Consider the following 24,959-nt stretch of genomic DNA (forward strand, 5'->3'; position numbering starts at 1 on the left):
ATCTGACAATGACCATGTGTCTGCTGTTTTTAGCTTTTTAAAATCAATAAACATTTTTACTGCCATATAAAATTTACATTTTATTGTTCTTTTCCATTGATTTATCTTTTATACTTTTGTTATTATTTATTTTGACATGGTGACCTAACTAGTTAGGTCACTGAAAATTTAAATTTTTATTAATGACATGGTCTTGGCGCATTATAGCCCTAGTAGCTAATGCGCCAATAAAACCAAAACCAAACCAAACCAAACCCATCATAAAACAAATTTTTTCCTGCTTAAACCACCTACGAAGTAAGAATCATAAAGTGTTATTTTGCTGGATTCCAGGGCACTCTGGTATCACAGGTAATGAGAGAGCAGATCAGGCAGCCAAACAACCAATCAGTGCAATACCATCACATTACCAAGTACCATACATAGATTATTTGAAGCGCATTAAAAAAATCTATACAATCCACTGGTCTGAAATCTGGAGGTCACAAACGAACAACAAATTGCTCGAAATCAAAGAGGAACCAGCACTATGGAAATCTAGCTTAAGGAAAAACAGACAAGAAGAGGTTGTGCTAGCAAGATTACGCATAGGGCATACGCATCCAACCCATGTATATCTACTCAAGCAGGATGTCCCACCTCAATGCACTCATTGTACTTTACCACTTACCGTGAAACATATACTCTTAGATTGTAAGCAGTATTCCTACTTCCGAAGGAATAGTTTTCTTTCACTCTCACAACTGAAAGAGCCTCTATCACTTGCTCATATTATTGGAAACAATGCGAATTTAGATGAACTATTTACTTTTCTTAAGCAGATACAAATATATGATTTTCTATGATTAAAAACTGGAATGAAGTTTTATATAAAAACATGTTATAGGAACAGGCACATTTTGGCCCTAGTTGCCCTTGTGCCCAAAAATACCAATACCAATACCAATACCTGAAACATAAAAGTGAAAAACAGGCACTTAATTTCACATCAAAGGGCCATTATCCCTAAAATGGGCATTTACTATACAGGGACTAAAAAGAGCTCTCACCCTTTCTAAGGAAAGTGCTGGTGAGCCAGATGGCATCCATTAAGAAATAATTTACCAGCTTTCGCTGAAATCTATCGACACCTCCTTCTATATAACAGAACCTTTATTGAAGAACAGTTCTGGTTGCCTGGCGCATGTCAACCGTTCTTGCCTTTGAGAAGTCAGAAAAGGATCCTAAAATCCTTACTAATTATCGTCCTATATCTCTAACCAGGTTCTGCGCAAAATCCTGAAGCGATTGGTTAATTTTCGTTCAATATGGTATTTAGAATCAAATAGCCTTCTCTCCTTGTGGTGCTTCCGAAAGAATCAATCCACTCTGGATCATCTTATTAGACTGGAAACGTCCATCCGGGATGCTTTCCTAGAACGTGAACATATTGTGTCTGTATTTTTTTGATATGAAGAAAGAGTACAACTTGGATATTTATCTTCTTAAAAGATTTGCGTAATAGAGGGCATCTCCCAGTTTTTTATTAAAAACTTTTTAGGCAATCTGTCTTTCCAAGTTCATATCTGATCATCTCTCTCTCGTCATTTTTGACAAGAGGGATCAGTATTAAGTGTCACGCTTTTCGCCATCAAAGTAAATTCCATCACAGAACTACTTCCTCCAAGTGTAAAGAGCTCCCTCTACGTTGATGACTTTAGACTATTTTCTCAGTCATGCAACATGACGGTTATTGAAAGACAACTGCAAAAAGAACCATTGATCGCCTTAACTCCTGGACACTTGCTAATGGATTCAGCTTCTTGCTGCAGGAGACCCTCAGTACTTCCAGTGCGATTTCCAGAAAGCGATTTACAGTTCCTTTTTGTTGTTATCGTTAAAAAATCTATTCATTTTATAACAGCTCTCGTAACAAAAGTCCCTGTACAGAGCAAGGAAGGAAAGCCACCTTTCTTTTTTCTCCTAGTATATTACTAATACCCACTAATTTTCGCTTGGTCACACCAGGCACTGCTCCTGCCTCCCCGTGGCGGGGCCGGAAATCTTGGCAGAAAAGTCTCTCTGCCAAGGGCTAAAAGGAGCAAAGATGGACTATACCAACACTGACTCTTGCGGGCTCAATGCCCCATCACATTCTAGAGAGCAGGAAGATTATACCCCTTCCTTTGCTAAGAGACAAAAGAAGGATACAGACCAGAATATCTGGCCTCATTTCCTCATAATACATTCTTTGACTGACCAGCCAGTCAGCAAGCTTTCTCCTTTTCTGATTCAGAAAAGTTTAGAGAACATCGCTGGCTCACCAAAAATGGTTCGCAGACTAAAATCAGGTGACCTGCTTGTTGAAACAACTCAATCCAAGCATTCTGACAAGCTACTTAAATTGAAAACACTTGGAGGAACTCCCATAGAAGTAACACCTCATGCCACCTTAAACTACTCAAAAGGAGTTATAACAGAATGGGATCTTTTACATGTATCCGAGGAAGAAATCAAACAAGAGCTTTCAGAACAAAATGTTATTCAGGTAAAAAGAATACTAATTAAAAAGGATGGTTCACTGCTTCCAACCAGAAACATTATACTAACTTTCAACTTGCCAAATCCACCAACATCTGTAAAAGCCGGATATTTGAACTGTCATGTCCGACCATATATACCGAACCCAATCAGATGTTATAAATGTCAAAAATTTGGGCATTCACAGACAGTATGTCGAGGGATTGCTGTATGTGCTTCATGTGGTTCTAAAGACCATACCCATACCGAATGTTCTGCACAAATCCTACAGTGTCCAAACTGTAGAGGCAACCATTCCGCTTACTCCAAAGACTGTGAAACATGGAAAAAAGAAAAAATGATTCAGAAGTATAAAACCGAGCACAAAGTCTCCTACCCTGAGGCAAAGAAACAAATATCACCAATTACAACAACACGCTCATATGCAGCAACTGTCCAACAACATAAACAAATAACTGCTGTCACCACCACTACCACTTCAGTTCAAACCAACGTTACAATTCCCCCAAACATCTCTATTTCTGATTGGGCTCGCTCAATCCTAGCTCCATCAGCAAAATCATCTTCAATCTCAACTTCTAATCAAGCCATAAATACACCTGTTACAATTCCTCCAACAATGCCTTCCACGTCACGGCCAACCATAAATACTAAAAACATAGATATGGATGACAAACTCCCTGTCCATGATCATATGGATACATGTGAAAAAGAAGTCCCAGAAGAACCAATCTTAGAGATACATGCTGAGGAAGAGATGGAAGTTCGCCCAATCTTTCCCAGAAAAGAGAAAAAGCCTGAGCGATCCAAGCAAACCCCTACTCGTAAAAAGTCAGAAACAAATACAACTACAAAGCCAATATAATGCGCACAATAATACAGTGGAATTGTCGAGGTTTCCGCAGCAACATTGATGACATTCGCAACCTAATCGATAAATATCACCCTGTAGGTATATGTCTTCAAGAAACTAACCTAACTCCACAAGTAAACACAGCAGTGAACCGTTACGGTACCTATAGACAAGACCGATGCCTTTCCTGTGGAGCTCATGGTGGAGTGGCAATTCTAATTGACTCCAAAATTCCATGTAAACGCCTCCAACTACAAACATCTTTGGAAGCAGTTGCAGTAAGAGTCTCAATCCAGTTTACTTTCTCACTGGTCTCACTCTACCTTCCCCCAAATCAAGAGTATGCATATTCAGACCTAGAAGCATTAGTAACCCAGCTACCACCCCCGGTCTGTATCATGGGAGATTTAAATAGTCACCATCCCATGTGGGGATCCTGTCATCAAGACAAACGTGGTAAATTGATTGAGAAATTACTGGAAGAGCAAAATCTCTCTCTCCTTAACACTGGTACTGAGACATACATCCATTTGCCCACTGGAACAGCCTCCGCAATTGACGTATCCATATGTTCACCTGTCCTATACCCATTGATTGAATGGTCAATATTGAAGAATCCACTGAATAGCGACCATTACTGTGGTCTGCAAAATACTAACAAATGATGTTGCACATCACGATGGCCAAAAAAGATGGAGATTCCATAAAGCTAACTGGACTAAATATAAAACAATTGCAGCAATAGATGAACAAATAATCACCACTCAGCCCATAGACAATGCTACAGCTCATGTCACAAACCAAATTTTAATAGCAGCTGAAGCCACAGTTCCTCGGTCATCTGGAAAACATCATAAACATGACACAGCATGGTGGAATGAAGAATGCAGGATAGCCAAAAGAGAGAAGAATAAGGCTTGGAATCTCTTCCGAAAGTATCCCATTTCCATCAACCTCATAAATTTTAAAAAAGCTAGAGCCAGAGCAAGATATATCCAGCGTAAAAGTAGAAAGGATTCATGGATACGATTCGCCTCCACAATTAATAAAAATACAGATACCCGTGTCATATGGAACAAAATCAGAAGACTTAATGGGAAATTTCTTTCAGTCCCAACTCCACTAATAATCTGGAATGGACAGGAAATAACTAACTCCAAGGAAATCGCAAACTTACTTGCAACTACTTTTGCAAATATATCAGCAGTATCGGCATATACCCCATCCTTTCAGAAAACGAAAACTATAGCTGAAAAATACAGACTAAACTTTAATACCAGCCAACAACTACCATATAACCAACCTTTCAATATAGAAGAATTGCAAAAAGCTCTGGCTAAGTCTAGGAAGAGTGCAGCAGGTCCTGATGGAGTTCACTATGAAATGATCCAACAACTTAATCAAAAATCTCTAAAGGCTTTGCTTATGCTATACAACAGAATTTACATGGAAAACTACTATCCAAATTCCTGGCTTCACTCCCTTGTAATTGCCTTTCCTAAACCTGGCAAAGATCATACAATTCCCACAAGTTATCGTCCAATAGCACTAACAAGTTGCCTTGGGAAAATCCTCGAGAAAATGGTGAACAACAGATTAACCTGGTTTTTAGAAACACATAATGTACTTAACATAAATCAATACGGCTTTCGTAAAAATAGATCATCTCTAGATCCCATGATAAAAGCAGAAGCAAATATCCGAAATGCTTTTCTAAGGAATGAACATCTAATAATGATCAGTCTCGACATAGAAAAGGCCTTTGATACTACCTGGCGATACGGCATTCTTAAAGATCTCCACAGCATTGGTTTGCGAGGCAACTTACCACTCTTAGTAAAAAATTTCCTGAAAGTCAGAACCTTCCAAGTAAAATATCAAAACAATCTGTCACAAATATATACTCAGGAAGAAGGAGTTCCTCAGGGCTCAGTACTGAGTGCAACCTTGTTTTCAATCAAAATAAATTCTATTACAAAAGACTTGCCAAAAACAGTGGAAACATTCCTATATGCAGATGATGTTACTATTTCATGCCATTCACAAAACATGAACATGATTGAAAGGCAGTTACAAAGCGCAGTGAAAAAAATAGAATTATGGACTAAAAACAATGGCTATAGAATATCACAACAAAAAACAGTGGCAATACATTTCTGTAGAAAGCGAAAAATGCACCCAGATCCAGAAATAAGACTAGAAAACCAGCTGATACCTCTAGCAAATAGTATACGTTTTCTTGGCCTCATTCTAGATAAAAAACTTAACTTTTTGGATCACATCAAATGCCTCCGAACAACCTGTCAAAAAAAACTAAATATTCTCAAAGTTCTTTCTGCAATGAAGTGGGGAGCTGATCGGTTCACACTACTTCACCTATACCATGCTATAATCAGATCAAGACTAGAATATGGAGCCCCTGTGTATAGTTCGTGTAGACCAAGTGTCATCAAATGGCTCGATACCATACATCATAGTGCCTTACGAATCTCCTTAGGAGCATACAGAACTTCACCAGTACAAAGTTTATATGCAGAGACCCACGAGCCCTCACTATACCTCCGGAGGCAAATGCTGCTATTAAACTATGCAATTAAAATCCGAAGTCTTCCTCATCATCCTACTTGGCAGTATCTTTTTAACCCACAGTGGGAAATTCTCTACAACAATAAACCTACAGTAAATAAACCAGCAGGAATACGACTAAAAGAAATAGTTTCAAAATGGGGCCTAAGCTTTGACAACATACACGAGGATAATAGCATAAGTATTCCACCATGGTACACTTTCACGCCTAACTGCGACACTTATTTTCAACAATGGGGAAAAAGCACTCTGGCAAATGTCAACATAAAACAGATGCATGCAGCCCACTCATCACAGTTCTCTGAATACCTTCATATATATACAGATGGCTCTAAAACAGACACCAAAGTTGGTGCTGCAGTGGTATTTCCACACACTGTTATCTCACAGCAACTCCCAAACCAATGCAGCAGCTATTCTGCCGAGCTATTCGCCATACTAATGGCCTTAAAATACATAGCATCTTCCCCGCATCTGAAACATCTCATATACACAGATTCATTGAGTGCAATACACGCTCTGCAACAAAGGCAGACTCCATCACATCCCATTCTTCATCAGATACAAACTCATCTTGTGAAACTCAAAAGTAAAATGAGGCAAGTAAAATTCTGTTGGATTCCAGGACATACAGGCATTGAAGGTAATGAAAGAGCCGATAGAGCAGCAAAGAATCCTACAAACACAAACCTAAAGCTTTACAAAGTTCCACATTTGGATTACAGGCCTATTATAAAACAAATTCTCCATACACAGTGGTCACAAATGTGGCAAAATGAATCAAACAATAAACTGTTTCAAATAAAACATGAACTTCAGCCATGGAAATCGAGTCTTCGTAAAAATCGGCACGAAGAAGTCATTTTAACCAGACTGCGCATTGGACATACTCATCTCACGCACTTTCACTTACTCATCAAAGCAAACCCCCCAGAATGTTTTCACTGTTCTTGTCAACTCACTGTAAAACATTTCCTTATAGAATGTCCACAATATCACATGGCCCGACAGTCAGCCTTCCATCTCCCTATAAATTTCCAAGATTCTCTGACCTTATCACAAATCCTAGGCGATAACTCCAACATTGAAAATATATTCACTTATTTAAAATTAATAGGATATTTTGACCAGATATAAATCATATTTAAGAAATATAAACTTCCTTGTCACATAAACATTAATAGATAGGCGCAATATGGCCAAAGTTGCTTTTGCGCCAAAAAAACCCAACAACAACCAACCAACCGCAGGAGACCCTTTGCTTACACTTTTGTCTTAAGTGTAATCTTCATCTTGAACCTGAATTAATGCTTCGACAAAATGCTATTCCATTAGTGTCAGAAACAATATTCTTATCGTTTTCGATAAAAAGTTGACTTTTCTGGAACATATCTTCCAACTCCGTACAAAGTGCACGAGAGGACTAAATATTCTTTGCTCACTCTCTCTCCTCTACGTGTTGGGGTGGGGATCGATACACCTTACTTCGCATCTACCGTGCATTTGTCCGATCCATGCTAAATTACGCCTCCTAGGTGTATGCTTCAGCCAGAGACAGTGTGCTTCGATGGCTGGACCCTGTTTGTCATCAGGCTATCCGTATCGCTGCTGAAGCATTTCGAATATCTCCTGTCCCGAGCCTATACGTGGAAGCAATTGAACCACCGCTGACTTCGACGTAAGCAATTGTCTCTAAAATACGCTTTAAAACTGAAATCCCTGCCAGACCATCCTACGCGCACATCCATTTTTGGAGAATATTATTATAATGCCCCTCAGACTGCCAATCGTCCATTCGGTATTCGAGTTCCAACTCAAAGAGGTTCCCATCACATTGCCCAAACCCCTCAACGTGGGCACCTGTACGTGGTGAGGGGACCTCCCAGTGATGCTGCTGGGTTTCCAGATTAGCATCACTGGGATCTAACGCCCATACCTTGGTTCCAGGGTTACATCTTTGGAATCCGGCGTGTGCAGCCGTGCGCCGCGACCCGTGGAAGCGGAAAGGGGGATCCTGGTGGTTGAGGGGCCCAGCCTTAATACACCACTTTGGCCCCTGCTTCGACAAGACGGGCGGTCCCGGACCGGCTCGACTGGGATCAATCGGCGGGTGGTTCTATACTGCTAGGGTCAACTGCGTTCCAATAAGTCTCCCTCCCTTTGGTCCTGGGACGGGATAAAGACTTATTGGTAACGTGGGTATGGTGTTCTAAGCGAACTCGGCGTCCCATTCGTGTACGCAGTACCTGCTAGTTCACGGGTGGGCGCCCCCTCGTAGGGCTCCGTGGTGGGTGAGGTACTTAGGCATCAGACATTTTTTCTTTACTCTCATGAGTAATTTAAATCCTTCTTCTGGGGCCCCAACAAGGCCCCTACCTAATCGATCGTTAGATGAGAGTGAAAGTAATTCAGCTAAAAGAGCCAGAACTGAGGAGGAAACAACATCTGTGACACCTCTTTTCCTCATTCTCCATTCCACCGGAGAGCAGTCACTTGGGAAAATGTCACCCTTCTTCATCCAGAAAGGATTAGAAGGGATGGCAGGTTCACCCAAATCCGTAAAACGGCTGCGTTCTGGAGATATTCTAATAGAAGCATCAAATGTAAATCAAGCTGAAAAGTTTTTGAAAGCCACATCTATAGGGGGAATACCCATCATCACAACCCCTCACAAAACTTTGAACTCTTCAAGAGGTGTGATATCAGAGTGGGATCTTCTTCACGTTTCTGAAGAAGAGATCTGCTCTGAATTAAAAGAACAAGGAGTAACAGCTGTCAAGCGAATATCCATGCGTAAGGATGGGAATCTTGTCCCTACCCGAGTTCTCATCCTAACATTCAACACCCCAAGGCCTCCAAGTTCCATCAAGGCAGGGTACTTAAACTGCCCAGTGAGGATTTACGTTCCAAACCCACTGAGGTGTTTTAAATGTCAAAAGTACGGCCACTCACAAACAGCTTGTCGTGGTAACCCTGCCTGTGCTCGATGTGGTGCTAAAGATCACGAGAGCAAGGAATGTATAGCTCCTAAGCCTAACTGTATTAACTGCCAAGGAGAGCACCCTGCATACTCTCGAGCATGCCAGCGGTGGAAGGACGAAAAGGAGATACAAAAGTTAAAAACGGAGCTAAACATCTCCTACCCAGAGGCCAGAAAACGCATACAACCAATAAATAGCGGAAAGCCTTCATATGCTCAGAAGGTTTCTGCGAAGTGCACTATCGGTACACAAACAGATATGACTATACCACCAAGAGAGTCATTCACGCCGATTGCACGCTATTTATTGAGTTCACAAAAGCCCACCACAAAAACACAATCAGCTGCTACTCCAATATCCGTACCTCCTAGTGCTCCACCACTAACAAAACCAAGTGGTAAAAAAGAGCAACCAAAATTAACAGAATCAATGGATGTAGTGGACAAGGAGGTACCGGACGATTCAGTCTTGCAACTCTTCGTGGAGGAAGAAATGGACACCGGACAGCGTCCATTCTTCCCCAAAAAAGATAAAGCCAAGACTGATAAAATTAAGCCCTCAGCACCTCGGAAGCCGCCTGATGGACCCACCAAGCCAAAATAATGGCTAAATTCCTACAATGGAATTGTCGTGGATTCCGGCGAAATACAGATGACATCAAGGCCCTCCTGCAAAAGCACGAGCCAGTTTGCTTTTGCTTGCAGGAGACATATCTAAAGGCAAATGATGATCCCACCATGCATAACATCACAATCTTTCGTAAGGATAGAATTGCGGATGGTCCTGCTCATGGAGGAGTGGCTATCCTTGTGAGTAATCAGACCCCAGTTCAGCCTTTGCTAATTACAACCAGCATAGAGGCTGTTGCAATTCGCCTTACAGTGGGATTTTTATTAACGGTGTGCTCTATTTATTTGCCACCTGGGACTGACATCTCCCAGGAAGACCTTGATGATCTTCTAACGCAGTTGCCAGCCCCTTTCTTACTTCTTGGGGATTTTAATGGACATAACACCCTGTGGGGTAGTGCTAACATCAATGGAAGGGGACGGGTCATAGAGCGTATGCTCAATGACAATGCCCTTTCCCTTCTAAATACTGGAACAAACACCTTCTTCTATATGCCTACCCGTACTTTTTCTGCCATTGATCTCTCTATCTGCTCCCCTTCTCTACTCCCATCACTCACTTGGGAAGTGGAGGAGAATCCATACGGAAGTGATCACTTCCCTGTGATAACCTTGTTACACAGTGGGAGACCATGTCTTCCTTTTAGGTTACCACGGTGGAAGTTTGATCAGGCTGACTGGAATGCCTTCCAACATCAGGCAAATTTTGAACTCAGTACAGTCAGTCAGGAGCCTATCAATGACGCAGTAACGTACATCACAGAAATCATTGTCCAAGCAGCTGCGAATGCTGTTCCAAAAACATCTGGCCGGTTTCCACCATTTCCCAAACCTTGGTGGAATTCACAATGCACAGCAGCAAAAAAGGCTCAAAACAAAGCGTGGGGGATATTCCGTCGATATCCTACCACTTGTAATCTAATAGCCTTCAAGCGTGCACGAGCCAAAGCACGCTACATTCGCCGTCAGAGTCAAAAGGAATCATGGATCCGTTTTACATCATCTATTAACCAGGCTACCAATTCTAAGGTAGTGTGGGATAAAATCCGGAAAATGAAGGGAAAATATACATCCCACCCTTCTTCAATCCTAGATTATAATGGATGCGCTATTGCAGATCCAACTGCAATAGCCAATGCTCTTGGGGAAACATTCTCTAACATCTCCGCAACATCTTCGTATTCCCCAGAGTTCCTGGTCCTGAAACATAAAATCGAAAAGCAGGCACTTAATTTCAAGTCCAAGGGCCTCTATCCCTACAACGGGGCATTCACTATGCAGGAACTGAAGAGAGCCCTCACTTTTTCTAATGCAAGTGCTGTTGGACCAGATGGCATCCATTATGAAATGATTAAACGGCTTTCACCAAAATCTATGGATTATCTGCTCCTTCTTTATAACAGAATCTTTATTGAAGGGCAGTTTCCGGACTCCTGGCGGAAGGCAATCGTCCTTGCTTTTCCTAAGCCAGGAAAGGATCCAAAAGTCACCACCAATTATCGTCCTATAGCTCTGACTAGCTGTCTGTGCAAAATCCTGGAGAGAATGGTTAATTCTCGTTTAATATGGTACTTAGAAACAAATGACCTTCTCTCCAACATCCAGTGCGGCTTCCGAAGGAACCGGTCCACTTTGGACCATCTTATTAGATTGGAAACATCCATCCGGGATGCTTTCCTAAAACGCGAACACTTGGTGTCGGTGTTCTTTGACATGGAGAAAGCGTATGACACAACTTGGAGATTTGGCATCATAAAAGATCTGCATAGCCTTGGTCTTAGGGGACGACTCCCCATTTTTATTGAAAACTTTTTAGCCGATCGATCTTTCCAAGTTCGTGTGGGATCCTCACTCTCTCGTTCCTTTAGCCAAGAGGAGGGAGTACCACAGGGATCAGTTTTAAGTGTCACGCTTTTCGCCATCAAAGTAAATTCCATCACAGAACAACTTCCTCCAACCGTAAACGGTGCCCTCTATGTTGATGACTTTAGCATATTTTGTCAGTCATGCAACATGAGGGTTATTGAAAGACAACTGCAGAAAGCCATTGATCGCCTCAACTCCTGGGCACTTGAAAATGGTTTCAGGTTCTCGCCGGAGAAGACCGTTTGCGTACACTTTTGTCGTAAGCGTAATCTTCATCCTGAACCTGAATTAAGGCTCGGACAAAATGCTATTCCAGTTGCGGCGGATACAAAATTTCTGGGACTCGTATTTGATAAAAAGTTGACCTTTCTTGATCACATTCGTCAACTCCGCACCAAGTGCACAAGAGGGCTAAATATCCTCCGCTCTCTCTCCTCTACATCTTGGGGAGCAGACCGATGTACCCTCCTTCGGCTTTACCGTGCACTTGTGCGATCCAGACTAGATTACGGGTCCCTGGTATACAATTCGGCCAGAGACAGTGTACTTCGTTGGCTGGATCCTGTCCATCATCTGGCACTCCGTACCGCTATTGGAGCATATCGAACATCTCCAGTCCAGAGCTTATACGTCGAAGCAAACGAACCGCCGTTATCGCTTCGTCGTAAGCAGTTGTCTCTAAACTACGCTCTAAAACTGAAATCCCTGCCAGACCACCCTACGTGGCTATCCGTTTTTGAGCCACGATGGGAAAATTTGTATAACACACGTAAGACTGCCAACCGACCTTTTGGTATTCGTGTCCAAGAGCTGCTCAAAGAATTTAATATCAAGGTAGACAAGGTTGCCCAAACACCGAAGCAACCCCTTCCACCCTGGCATGCTCATTTCCCGTCATGTGACTTGTCACTTAGAAATTGGGGAAAGTCGGACACTCCATCGTCTGTCTACCTGCAGCTTTATTCAGCACACCGAGCTGAATATTCTGACTTTGCGCCAGTTTACACAGACGGCTCGAAGTCGGAATCATATGTGGGATCTGCTGCTGTCTTTACAGACAGCATTACATCAGAGCAGATTCCCTCTGAATGCAGCATATTTACTGCAGAGCTGCTCGCTATAGAGTTAGCCTTGGATCACATTAGTAAATGCGAATACCAACGGTTCATTTTGTATACCGACGCTCTCAGCGTGTTACAGGCTTTAATATCTGTGAGATATAATTCTCATCCAGTTCTGTCTAGCATTCAGCAGAAGATTCACTTCCTCCGAGAACGTGAATATGATATCCGCTTCTGCTGGATTCCCAGCCACATTGGGATTAAGGGAAATGATTTGGCTGACAATGCAGCCAAATCAGCAGTTCCCAATAATAATCGCTGCCTGTCAGTCCCTTATACAGACTGCAGGCGAATAATACACGAAAAGATACACTCCCAATGGCAGGATTCGTGGAATAGACAGAATGCGAATAAATTATATCTTATAAAGCCTTTAATTGAACCGTGGCAGTCTAGTCTGCGCAGGAATCGTAAAGAGGAAGTTGTTCTCGCCCGGACCCGCATAGGACATAGTCATTTGACTCATTCGTTTTTGCTGAGGGCTGATGACCCTCCTATGTGTGAGTCCTGTGGCACAATTTTATCAATTAGACACATTTTAGTTGACTGTCCAGATTTTAGCAATATCCGTTTTACCGCTTTTAGCCATCTGACTGAGCCGTATACACTCAGTCAGATTTTATCTGACAATGACAATGTGTCTGCTATTTTTAGCTTTTTGAAAGCAATAAACGTTTTTAATCGTATTTAAAATTCATGTTATTATTATTTCGTTTATTGATTTATCATTGTAATTAGATCTGGACACGGTGGCCTAATTAATTAGGTCACTGAGATGTTAAATTTTTATATATTACCTGGTCTTGGCGCATTATAGCCTTAGATGCTAATGCGCCAATAAAACCAAACCAAACCAAACCAAACCAAACATTGCCCAAAGACGAAAGCAAACCCTTTCGCCCTGGCACGCTCATATTCCATCATGCGACTTTTCTCTTAAGAACTGGGTAAAGTCTGAGACTCCATCTGTTTACCTGCAGCTCTATTTAGCACACCGAGCTGTGAACACTTTGGCTTCCTGCCAGTTTACACAGACGGCTTGAAGTTGGAATCGTGTGCTGGATCTGCTGCTGCCTTTTCAGACACCTCTGTATCTCAACAGATTCTTCCTGTATCCAGCATCCTCTGGGGCTAAAAGGAGCAACCATGGATTATGACAACTTTCCAGTACTTGAGCCTAGACGCTCATGTCATGACTCAAATGAACCCGAACGTGACGAATCACAATCTAAGAGACTACGCAAAAATGAGAATCAGCAGGAATATCCAGCGTTCCTCATATTACATTCTCTTTCTGCCAAACCTGTGAGTTCACTTTCACCATTTCTAATCCAGAAATGTTTGGAAAGCGTGGCTGGTTCACCGAAAATGGTGAAAAGACTCCGATCCGGAGATCTTCTAGTCGAAACAACTAAGCACCAGCATTCTCAGTCTCTACTGAAATTATCCACTTTCGGCGGAATACCAGTACAGGTCACCCCTCATGCCACTTTAAATAGCTCCAAAGGAGTAATAGCAGAGTGGGACCTGATGAATGTCACTGAAGACGAGATAGTAGAAGAACTAAAAGATCAAAAGGTAGTTCAAGCAAAGCGGATAATAATTAAAAAAGATGGTGAACTTGTTCCCACTAGGAATATTATCCTCACATTTAGTACACCAACCTTACCATCATGTGTCAAAGCCGGATACCTTAATTGCCGAATACGTCCCTACATTCCGAACCCAATCAGATGCTTCAAGTGTCAAAAATTTGGACACGCGCAAACAGTATGTCGAGGAGACGCCATCTGCCCAAACTGTGGTTCTAAAGCTCATGCACAAACGGACTGCAATGCAGAAACGCCACAATGCCCAAATTGTAAAGGCCAGCATCCAGCATACTCAAAATCATGTGAACTCTGGAGGGTAGGAAAAGAGATCCAGAAATACAAAGTTGAGCAAAAGGTCACCTACCAGGAAGCTAGGAAAAATGTTATGCTCAGTATGCCAAAAATTACCTATGCTGCGGCAGCCAAAAAATACCAGTCAGCTGCAACACAAACGGCAGTCACAGTACCTCCATCCATCTCAATTGCTGATTGGGCCCGATCAGTGCTGTCGGTCCCACAGCAGCCACCTACAGAACAATGTAAAGTGACTTGTGCTAACAATACTCCGCTAACAGTCCCACCAACTGCAACTGATACTCTACCAGAAACTGTGAAATTGAAAGCATCATCCCCAAATATTGCACAACAACCATACTCAGGAAATATGGACACAGATGCTGGTACCCCGCATGATGAGACAATATTAGATTTACATGCAGAAGATGATATGGACCTTGGGCGTCCTAGCTTCCCAAAAAAAGAAAAGATGAAACCAGAACGACACAAGCAGGTTGGATATAAAAAACAGACAGAACCATACTCAATCCCAAAAACTAAATAATGCAGAATATTATACAGTGGAACTGTAGAGGTCTACGAAGCAATATATTTGATATTTATGACCTAATCAAACAGCACAGTCCAATCAGCCTCTGCTTGCAAGAAACCAATCTAACTCCGCAGGTGACTCCAGTGATTAAAAATTATAGTATCTATCAACAAGACAGAAGCAATACTAACTCAACCAGAGGAGGTGTAGCCATACTAGTTGACAACAAAGTTCCTACAAAACAGATCTCCCTGCAGACCACATTAGAAGCTGTAGCCATACGTATTGTTTTAAATTTTACTTTAACCATTGTCTCTGTATACCTTTCCCCAAACAAAGAATTCACTGTGAAAGAACTGGAGGACCTTATAAAGCAGCTTCCATCTCCTTTCATTCTACTAGGAGATTTCAATGGGCACCACACTATGTGGGGATCTCCCCAGATAGACAAACGAGGAAAACTTATTGAAACAGTTCTTGAGAGCCAGAATCTCACATTATTAAACACTGGTGCTGACACTTATATTCATTTTCCCACCGGAGTATCTACTGCCATAGACTTATCAATATGTTCCCCAAAACTATTCCCAATCATTCAGTGGATAGTTTCAAGTAACCCACTAAACAGTGACCATTACCCAATTATTTGCAAATTGCAAACAAACAGAACCACACATATAGCCAGCCGCATAAAATGGAAATTTTCAAAAGCAGACTGGAACAAGTTCACAGATTCAATTTCCTTTGATAATGAAGTCATCAAAAGCCAGTCCATAGATAAAGTTACCGACCACATTACTGCACAGTTAATAACAGCTGCAACCTGTGCTGTACCAAAAACCACAGCCAGTCCTCGCAGACATGCCAATATCTGGTGGAATGATGCATGCCGTGATGCTAAAAGAGAAAAGAATAAAGCATGGAATCGATTTCGCAAGTATCCAACAACTGAAAACTTGATTAATTTTAAGAAACTTAAAGCAAAGGCACGTTATGTGCAGAAAAAAGCGAAAAAAGACTCTTGGATCCGGTTCGCTTCCACTATTACTAAAAATACAGAGATTAGAAAAATCTGGAATAAAATCAAAAAACTGAATGGTAAACTGTTCCCCGAATCAATGCCGATTATAAGCTGGAAAGGTAAAGACTTCTCCACTCCAACAGAAATTGCAAATGCCCTGGCAGATTGCTTTTTCCAAATCTCCGCAGCATCAGCATATGAGCCTACGTTTAAACAGCTAAAAGCTAAAGCAGAAAAGCATAACCTGAACTTCAATACAAGGGCATCTCCTCCATATAACCGACCTTTTACATCATTTGAACTAGAGAGCTGTCTAAATAGGTCGGGTGATAGTGCACCAGGGCCTGATGGGATATACTATATAATGCTTAAACATTTAAACAAACAAGCTTTGAATTCATTGCTAATATACTTCAACCGGATATTCTCAGATGGCTACTTTCCTCTTTCTTGGCGTCACTCAATAGTTCTAGCGTTTGCTAAATTTGGAAAGGATCAATCAGATCCACGAAACTATCGGCCAATATCTCTCAGCAGTTGCCTTGGTAAGACACTAGAAAAAATGATCCACGCCCGTTTAGTATGGTATCTAGAATCTCATTCGGTGATGAATAAGAATCAGTACGGATTTCGAAAAAATCGGTCAACTCTAGACCTTATGGTCAAGGCAGAATCCGACATACGCAATGCTTTTATCCGTAAAGAACATCTAGTCATGATTTGCTTGGATATCGAAAAAGCCTTTGATACCACCTGGCGGTATGGCATACTTCAAAATCTGTATGCCACAGGGCTCCGGGGTCAACTACCCCTTATCATACAGAGTTTTCTAGAAAACAGGACCTTTCAAGTGCGTTACTGCAATTCACTCTCCCGTACATTTGTCCAAGAAGAAGGGGTCCCACAAGGATCAGTTCTAAGTGCAACGCTCTTTGCGGTTAGGCTAAATAATGCAACAGAAAATATTCCGGCTAATGTTGACACCTATTTATATGCAGATGACCTTACTATATCCTATCATTCACAAAGCATGCGGTCCATTGAGCGACAATTGCAGCTCTCGATAAATAAAATAGAATCATGGGCATCCCGCAATGGCTATCGTCTCTCTGCAACAAAAACAACTGCTATCCATTTTTGCAAAAAGCGTCAGCTCCATCCAGATCCCGAGCTAATATTAGGAACCCAAAAAATACCACTTAGCAAAAGTATCCGGTTCTTGGGCCTTACACTTGACACCAAACTTACCTTTCAGGCACATATACGACAAATAAGAACTCAGTGCATGAAAAAGATTAATATCCTCAAAGTTATATCTTCCATGACATGGGGAGCCGATCGCTTCACTCTTCTACATCTGTATCGAACCTTAATAAGATCTCGTCTAGATTATGGAGCCCCAGTTTATGATTCTGCACGAAAGACAGCATTGGCTTGGCTCAATCCGGTCCAGCATAGTGCTCTCAGGATTGCCTTAGGGGCCTTTAAGACATCCCCAGTGCAAAGTATGTATATAGATGCCAATGAACCTCCACTACATCTTAGGAGAAAAGTACTGCTTCTTAGTTATGCAGTCAAATTACGTAGTCACCCGTCTCATCCCATCTGGACATATCTTTTTGAACCGCAGTGGGAAAACTTATATAGAAATAAACCCAACGAAAACAAACCTGCTGGTATTCGGCTACAAGAGGTAACTCAAAATTGGAACATCTATCTTGGAAATATCTTTCAAGCTACGGACGCAGTACAAGCACCATGGGCAATGTATATACCTCATTGCGATGACTATTTTCTTCAGTGGGGAAAACACTCCTTATCGAACCACAATCTCAGACAACTACATGCGAATCACGCATTGACCAATGCTCACAGTCTTCAGATATACACGGACGGCTCCAAAACTGATGTCTCCGTGGGAGCTGCAGTAATGAGTCCTGCATGCACTGTCTCTGTCCAATTACCACTTGAATGCAGTGTTTTTACGGCCGAACTATACGCAATCAAAATGGCTTTAAAACTCCTTAACGATGTTCCAAACACCCAAGTAATAATATATACAGACTCTTTAAGTGCGGTGAATGCTCTGCAGAATAAATCACAACATTTGCATCCATTCCTCTCACAAATCAGGTCACAGTTATGCCAACTCAACAAAAATAATCGGACTGTTACGTTTTGCTGGATACCGAGCCACGTTGGAATTCCAGGAAATGAGCGTGCAGACGAAGCAGCAAAACACCCCACTTGCTTCGATTCCACCCCTGTTCCTTTTTCTGACTACAAACCAGTCATACGGCGGATATGTACTGAGATGTGGTCTGAAATGTGGCATAATCAAACCGGTAACAAACTTCTTGAAATAAAACACAATCCACAGCTGTGGAGATCCAGTTCCCGATCAAACAGGCAGGAAGAGGTCGTGCTGGCAAGAGCACGAATTGGCCATACACATCTTACACACCTATTTCTACTGCTAGGAGAAGATCCTCCACTTTGCCCGCATTGTAGTTCCATACTTACTGTAAAACATATTATCATTGAGTGTACACATTATCATTCAGCTAGAATCGCATGTTTCAAATCCTTAATTAGCTCACAAAAACCTCTGCAACTAAGCCATATACTTGGAAACGATGCCACTTTATCAGAACTGTTCACCTTTCTAAAAATGATTAACGCATACAATCACTTCTAGAATAGTCTCCTTTCCTATATTGACAAACACTCCAAAGTAACGGTATAGGCGCAATATGGTCATAGCAGCCCTTGCGCCAATAAATCCCACTCCAACAACAACAACAACCTGTATCCAGCATATGCACTGGAGAGTTGTATGCTATAGAGTTAGCATTGGATCACATTAAAACTTGTCAATACCAAAGGTTCATAATATATTCTGATTCTTTGGGCGTATTACAGGCTTTATTATCTTTGAGATGCAATTCCTAATCCACTTCTCTCTCTGTCTCTTGTTCGACATAAGATACATTCTCTTTATGATCACACATTTGATATACGCTTCTGCTGGATTCTAGCCACATTGATATTAGTGGAAATTTAGTTGATTCTAGCCACATTGAGATCAGTGGTTGCTGATTTGGCTGTCAAATCAGCAGCTCCCACTAATAATCATTGTCTTTCAGTTCCCTATATAGACTACAGGCAAATTAGTTAATGATGGCAAGAGATAGCAAGTTAGTTGTTTATCAAAATAGTTAATAAAGTATAGTATAGCTTATTTTTAATAGCTTAATGTCTTATAAAATTTACATGAAAATATTATACGTCAATGTCTCGTGCCATTTTTAAAATTTAATTTTTATGCTGATAGGTGAAAGCAGAAGAATGAATGCGCAGCAAATTCAGCATCTTTCAGTAATCAATTCTTTTTTTACCAAAGAGAGTAGAAATGCTAAATAAATCAATGAAAGGATGTTTGAAAAAATATCACTCAGTTATGCTACTGTTGCAAGGTGATGCAGAGTTCAGATGGGCAAGGGAGCCAGTTGAGGATAATCCAAGGTTTGGTTGGCCATCTGAAGCAATAAATTCCGAAACAACTGCCGTCGTCGAAGAAAGGATTTTGGAAAACAGAAGAATTAAAGTACCTGCACTTGAAAAAGTAATTAACATTACCCATGGAAGCATTTTGTCAATGACACATGGGTATTTGGAAATACCAAAGTTTCTGCAAGATGAGTTCCCAGAAACCTTTCCTCCATTCATGACAAGCATTAGATGGTGGAGCCATCAAAAGAAAATTTAATTCTTGCTAATCCAGATGGATTTATGATGCTAAAAACATTTTTAATGGCGTTATTCCAAAAACAATTTGTAACGAAAAACCGTCATGCGAAAAGCGTTGCGGAAGTGACGTCATTTTCAGCTTCTGCCAGAAGCGAATTATTGTAACTTGTATTGTTGGAACCATGCTTGTACGATGGCAACGATAATTTATCTTCTACTGGACCAAATTTAATTAAATTTTGCACATAGCTTCATCTTAGCTGCCTTTTTATGATTCTGAATCCAAATTAGAAAGCATGTAGTGGAAACTCAAAGGATCTCCAACCCCGATAAAGTGTCTAACCCAATCATCAATTGCAGGAGGGTTGGTCTCAATTTCCTGGGATACAAAAGGATTATTGTTAAATGATTGTCTTGCACAAAAAAGCTACAATTCGGGAAAAAATAAGAGGAAAGTTGAATCATCAGGTTTTGCTTCTCCATGCCAATACAACTGCGCAAAAAGCCCGGGTTGAAATTTAGTAAATTTCAAGCTAAAATTCTTAAATTTAGTTATGAAAAATTATCCCTTCCCCTTTACAGTTCATATCCGGATCCAAGTGACCATCATTTTTTAGAAACTAAGTCCCATCTTCGTAAAACTCTTTTCATCTTTAAAACTTTCATTTTAAAGATGAAAAGCAGTTATGGTTTGATACACAACCTGAATAATTGTTTGAAGGATAGTTTATACTCCGTTCTTAGGATCCTTTGAGCACCCTTCGCATGATTAAATTAAATAAATGCATTATCATTCTTCAGACGTAAGCCAAGGAGAACCAAATAACTATTAAGAAGCATTCAACAAGCATCAGAATACAAAAGAGTCTCTGAATTAGACAAGCAAGAAAAAGTGTTTTCACCTGATGGACTGCAAACACTTCGCGGTAGTCGGCTATGGGTTCTTATCTATTCTGTCGATAGAGAAGCATAAAGGAACTGCAAAGCTTTGGAGATGTCCGAACCAGGCGTAAGGGGTGGCAACTATACGATACCTATAATTAATCTTTATTGCTACTGGAACGTATACGGGAACACAGGCTAGAGGCTAAAAGAAAGCCTTCCGAAAGATGGCTTGTTCCAAGGGCTGGAGTGTCCCCCTCAGTGACTGGAGATGCTTGTCCCTTAATAAATTTAATTGTCAGCCTTAATTCAATGTGTTATGATAACGGGTTCTTGATCCAACAACGCAGATTCATTTAAGAATTGGAAAATGGAGAAACTTCTTAGAATGACGAGTCCACAGTTTTAATCTCTTATAATTAATTCCGAAATTGTGACATGGCATCTGTTTTCCATTTTCCAATTACTTTTAATATCCTCGGTTGTATGTAGTGGCGCCATCTGTCGGATATTAAAAAAAACCTGTCATTTAACAAAGCGGGGCGAGCAGAAAAAATTACCTCGCAATCTTTAGAGCAGAAGGGAAGAGGTTCGTACTGGGGGAATGGGTGGCCAATCGTAGCGAAGGGCAGTTTAATTAAAGACAACCCCTTATCTCTTTCTATGATCGCGGTTCATGCGAGACCGCCTTCCATGGTGTTGTGAAGACAATAAATTGCGCCCATCTGTTTCAGGATGTCATTGGCCCTGATGCTGATAGAAACGACACCGCGGAAGGATCGGAGCGGGTGGTAGGGGCGGCAGTCTGTAATGCAGCGCTAAGATAAAACAGTATCACAATGAAGAGAAAGTGTAAAATTAAAGCCTTTGTCTACTTTATCAGTGTCGGGGAAACGCTCCGTCATTTTTGCGTAGCCAGCAGTCCGGGTTATTAATGGAATGCGAAGTCTTGTCACCTTGACATTAAACGGATCGTTTGGAGGTTTGTAGTTATCGCTGTTCATGCTCACTTAGAGCGGACGACCTTAGAAGTTTCATATCGACTCGTCGCTCCTCCTCTCCTCTTCTCTCCTCTTCTGGTGAAACTACCACCACTACAAAGTTGCTCACTATGTGTACTGGCTGCGATGAATATAGTGACACTTTGGAACTATTCTATACATATTTTTAATGGTGTACACAATTCGTAATCATATATGAACAGTACATTCTAATCAATAAGCGTTATTTATTTATTTTTACATAATATACAACATAGTGTCATATAAATAAACAGAAAAAAGCAGCAGCATAAATTAAGGTGTAATTTTTAAGATATTACAATATTTTTTATTCAGTGTAGGTGATAAAACAAAGTTTGGATAAGTAGCAGCTTTTCCAGCGCTTATTAAAATACAGTGTTCATGGGAAAGGTTGCATTTATAACAAAGGAGAGTTGGAATTGGTTATTTTTTGTGATAATTAATAAAAGGGATCAGGAATTGAATGATTGCAATTATGATTGTCATATAAAAAAATTAGGTAATATTTTTTTACCGTGTTTTTATTATAAGTCAAATAAAATTTATTAAAATTTAAACTTTATTACGAATTTTTTACTTGTAAAATGCTTGGAGATTCTGCTTTGGCATTTTTAAATACGTGCTGCCATCTAGTAAGCTATCAAGTAATTAAACAATATCCTAAAATTTTTTTCTAAGATTCTAAGCATGCTATACTCGTAAATATAAAGCAGTAAATTGTGTTTTCACTCTGTGACCATCATACAAAGTTTAATTTTGTTGGCCCCGAGTGCCAAGCGAGTGATCTAGCGATTTACAAAGCGAATTTGAAAGCGTTTTTCTAAAGAGAAGTTGATAAAGAGATTTCCAAAGGCTTTACTTTCAAAGTTATTTATTTTCTGGCTCTTTGTAAATAAAGAAGGAAGCCTCCTACAAGAAAGGAAAGACACCTTTCTTTTGTATATATAACTACTTTTCTAACACACTAACCACTAACCTTTTATCGCTTGGTCACTGGTGGCACCCCCCTCGACGTGGGCACCTGTACGTGGTGAGGGGACCTCCCAGTGATGCTGCTGGTTTTCCAGATTAGCATCACTGGGATCCAACGCCCATACCTTGGTTCCAGGGTTACATCATTGGAATCCGGCGTGTGCAGCCGTGCGCCGCGACCCGTGGAAGCGGAAAGGGGGATCCTGGTGGTTGAGGGGCCCAGCCTTAATACACCACTTTGGCCCCTGCTTCGACGAGACGGGTGGTCCCGGACCGGCTCGACTGGGATCAATCGGCGGGTGGTATTATACTGCTAGGGTCAACTGCGTTCCAATAAGTCTCCCTCCCTATGGTCCTGGGACGGGATAAAGACTTATTGGTAACGTGGGTATGGTGTTCTAAGCGAACTCGGCGTCCCATTCGTGTACGCAGTACCTGCTAGTTCACGAGTGGGCGCCCCCTCGTAGGGCTCCGTGGTGGGTGAGGTACTTAGGCATCAGACATTTTTCTTTACTCTCATGAGTAATTCAAATCCCCTTTCTTCTGGGGCCCCAACAAGGCCCCTACCTAATCGAGATGATGACGCAGATAACACCTCTGCAAAACGAGCCAGAACTGAGGATAAATCACCACCATTAGTGACACCGCTTTTCCTCATTCTCCATTCCACCGGAGAGCAGTCCATTGGAAAGATGTCACCCTTCTTCATCCAGAAAGGATTAGAAGGGTTGGCAGGTTCACCAAAATCTGTAAAAAGACTGCGTTCTGGCGACCTTTTGGTCGAAGCTTCTACCACCAAGCAAGCGGAAAAAATCATAAAGGCTACATCCATAGGGGGAATACCTATCATCGTAACCCCTCACAAAACTCTAAATTCTTCACGTGGTGTCATATCAGAGTGGGACCTTCTTCATGTTTCTGAAGAAGAGATCTGCTCTGAATTGAAAGACCAAGGAGTGACAGCTGTAAAGAGAATATCGATACGGAAGGATGGGAATCTCGTCCCTACCCGAGTTCTCATCCTCACGTTTAACACCCCACGGCCTCCAAAGTCCATCAAGGCAGGTTATCTAAACTGCCCAGTGAGGATTTATATCCCAAACCCACTGCGGTGTTTTAGATGCCAAAAATACGGCCACTCACAAACATCTTGTCGTGGTAACCCTGCCTGTGCTCGATGTGGTGTTAAAGACCACGAGAGCAAGGAATGTACAGCTCCAAAACCCGCCTGTGTTAACTGCCAAGGTGAGCACCCCGCCTATTCAAGAGCATGCCAGCGGTGGAAAGACGAAAAAGAAATCCAAAAACTAAAAACAGAGCTGAATATTTCCTACCCAGAGGCCAGAAAACGTATCCAACCAGTAAATAGCGGGAAACCTTCATATGCCCAGAAGGTTTCTGCTAAGAGCACTATCGGGACACAAACTGAGATGACTATACCACCAAGAGAGTCATTCACCCCGATTGCACGCTATTTATTGAGTTCTCAAAAGCCCACCAAAAAAACACAGTCAGTTGCCACTCCTATATCCGTACCTCCTAGTGCTCCACCACTACCAAAACCAAGTGGTAAAGAGCCTGAAGTAACAACAGAAAGAATGGATGTAGAGAACAAGGAGGTACAGGATGAATCAGTCTTGGAACTCTTTGCGGAGGAAGAAATGGACACGGGACATCGTCCATTCTTCCCCAAAAAAGACAAAGCCAAGACTGATAAAAGTAAGCCCTCAGCACCTCGGAAGCCGCCTGATGGACCCACCAAGCCAAAATAATGGCTAAATTCCTACAATGGAATTGTCGTGGATTCCGGCGAAATACTGATGACATCAAGGCCCTCCTGCAAAAGCACGAGCCAGTTTGCTTTTGCTTGCAGGAGACTTATCTAAAGGCAAATGATGATCCCACCCTGCATAACATCACAATCTTTCGTAAGGATAGAATTGCGGATGGTCCTGCTCATGGAGGAGTGGCTATCCTTGTGGGTAATCAGACCCCAGTTCAGCCCTTGCTAATTACAACCAGCATAGAGGCTGTTGCAATTCGCCTTACAGTGGGATTTTTAATAACGGTCTGCTCGATTTATTTGCCACCTGGGACTGACATCTCCCAGGAAGACCTTGATGATCTTGTAACGCAGTTGCCTCCCCCTTTCTTACTTCTCGGGGATTTTAACGGACATAACACCCTGTGGGGTAGTGCTAACATCAACGGAAGGGGACGAGTCATAGAGCGTATGCTCAATGACAATGACCTTTCCCTTCTAAATACTGGAACAAACACCTTCTTCCATATGCCTACCCGTACTTTTTCTGCCATTGATCTCTCTATCTGCTCC

Source organism: Mastigoproctus giganteus, chromosome 10, assembly GCF_048544385.1.
Source record: "Mastigoproctus giganteus isolate SK-2022 chromosome 10, ASM4854438v1, whole genome shotgun sequence".
Classification (NCBI taxonomy): domain Eukaryota; kingdom Metazoa; phylum Arthropoda; class Arachnida; order Uropygi; family Thelyphonidae; genus Mastigoproctus; species Mastigoproctus giganteus.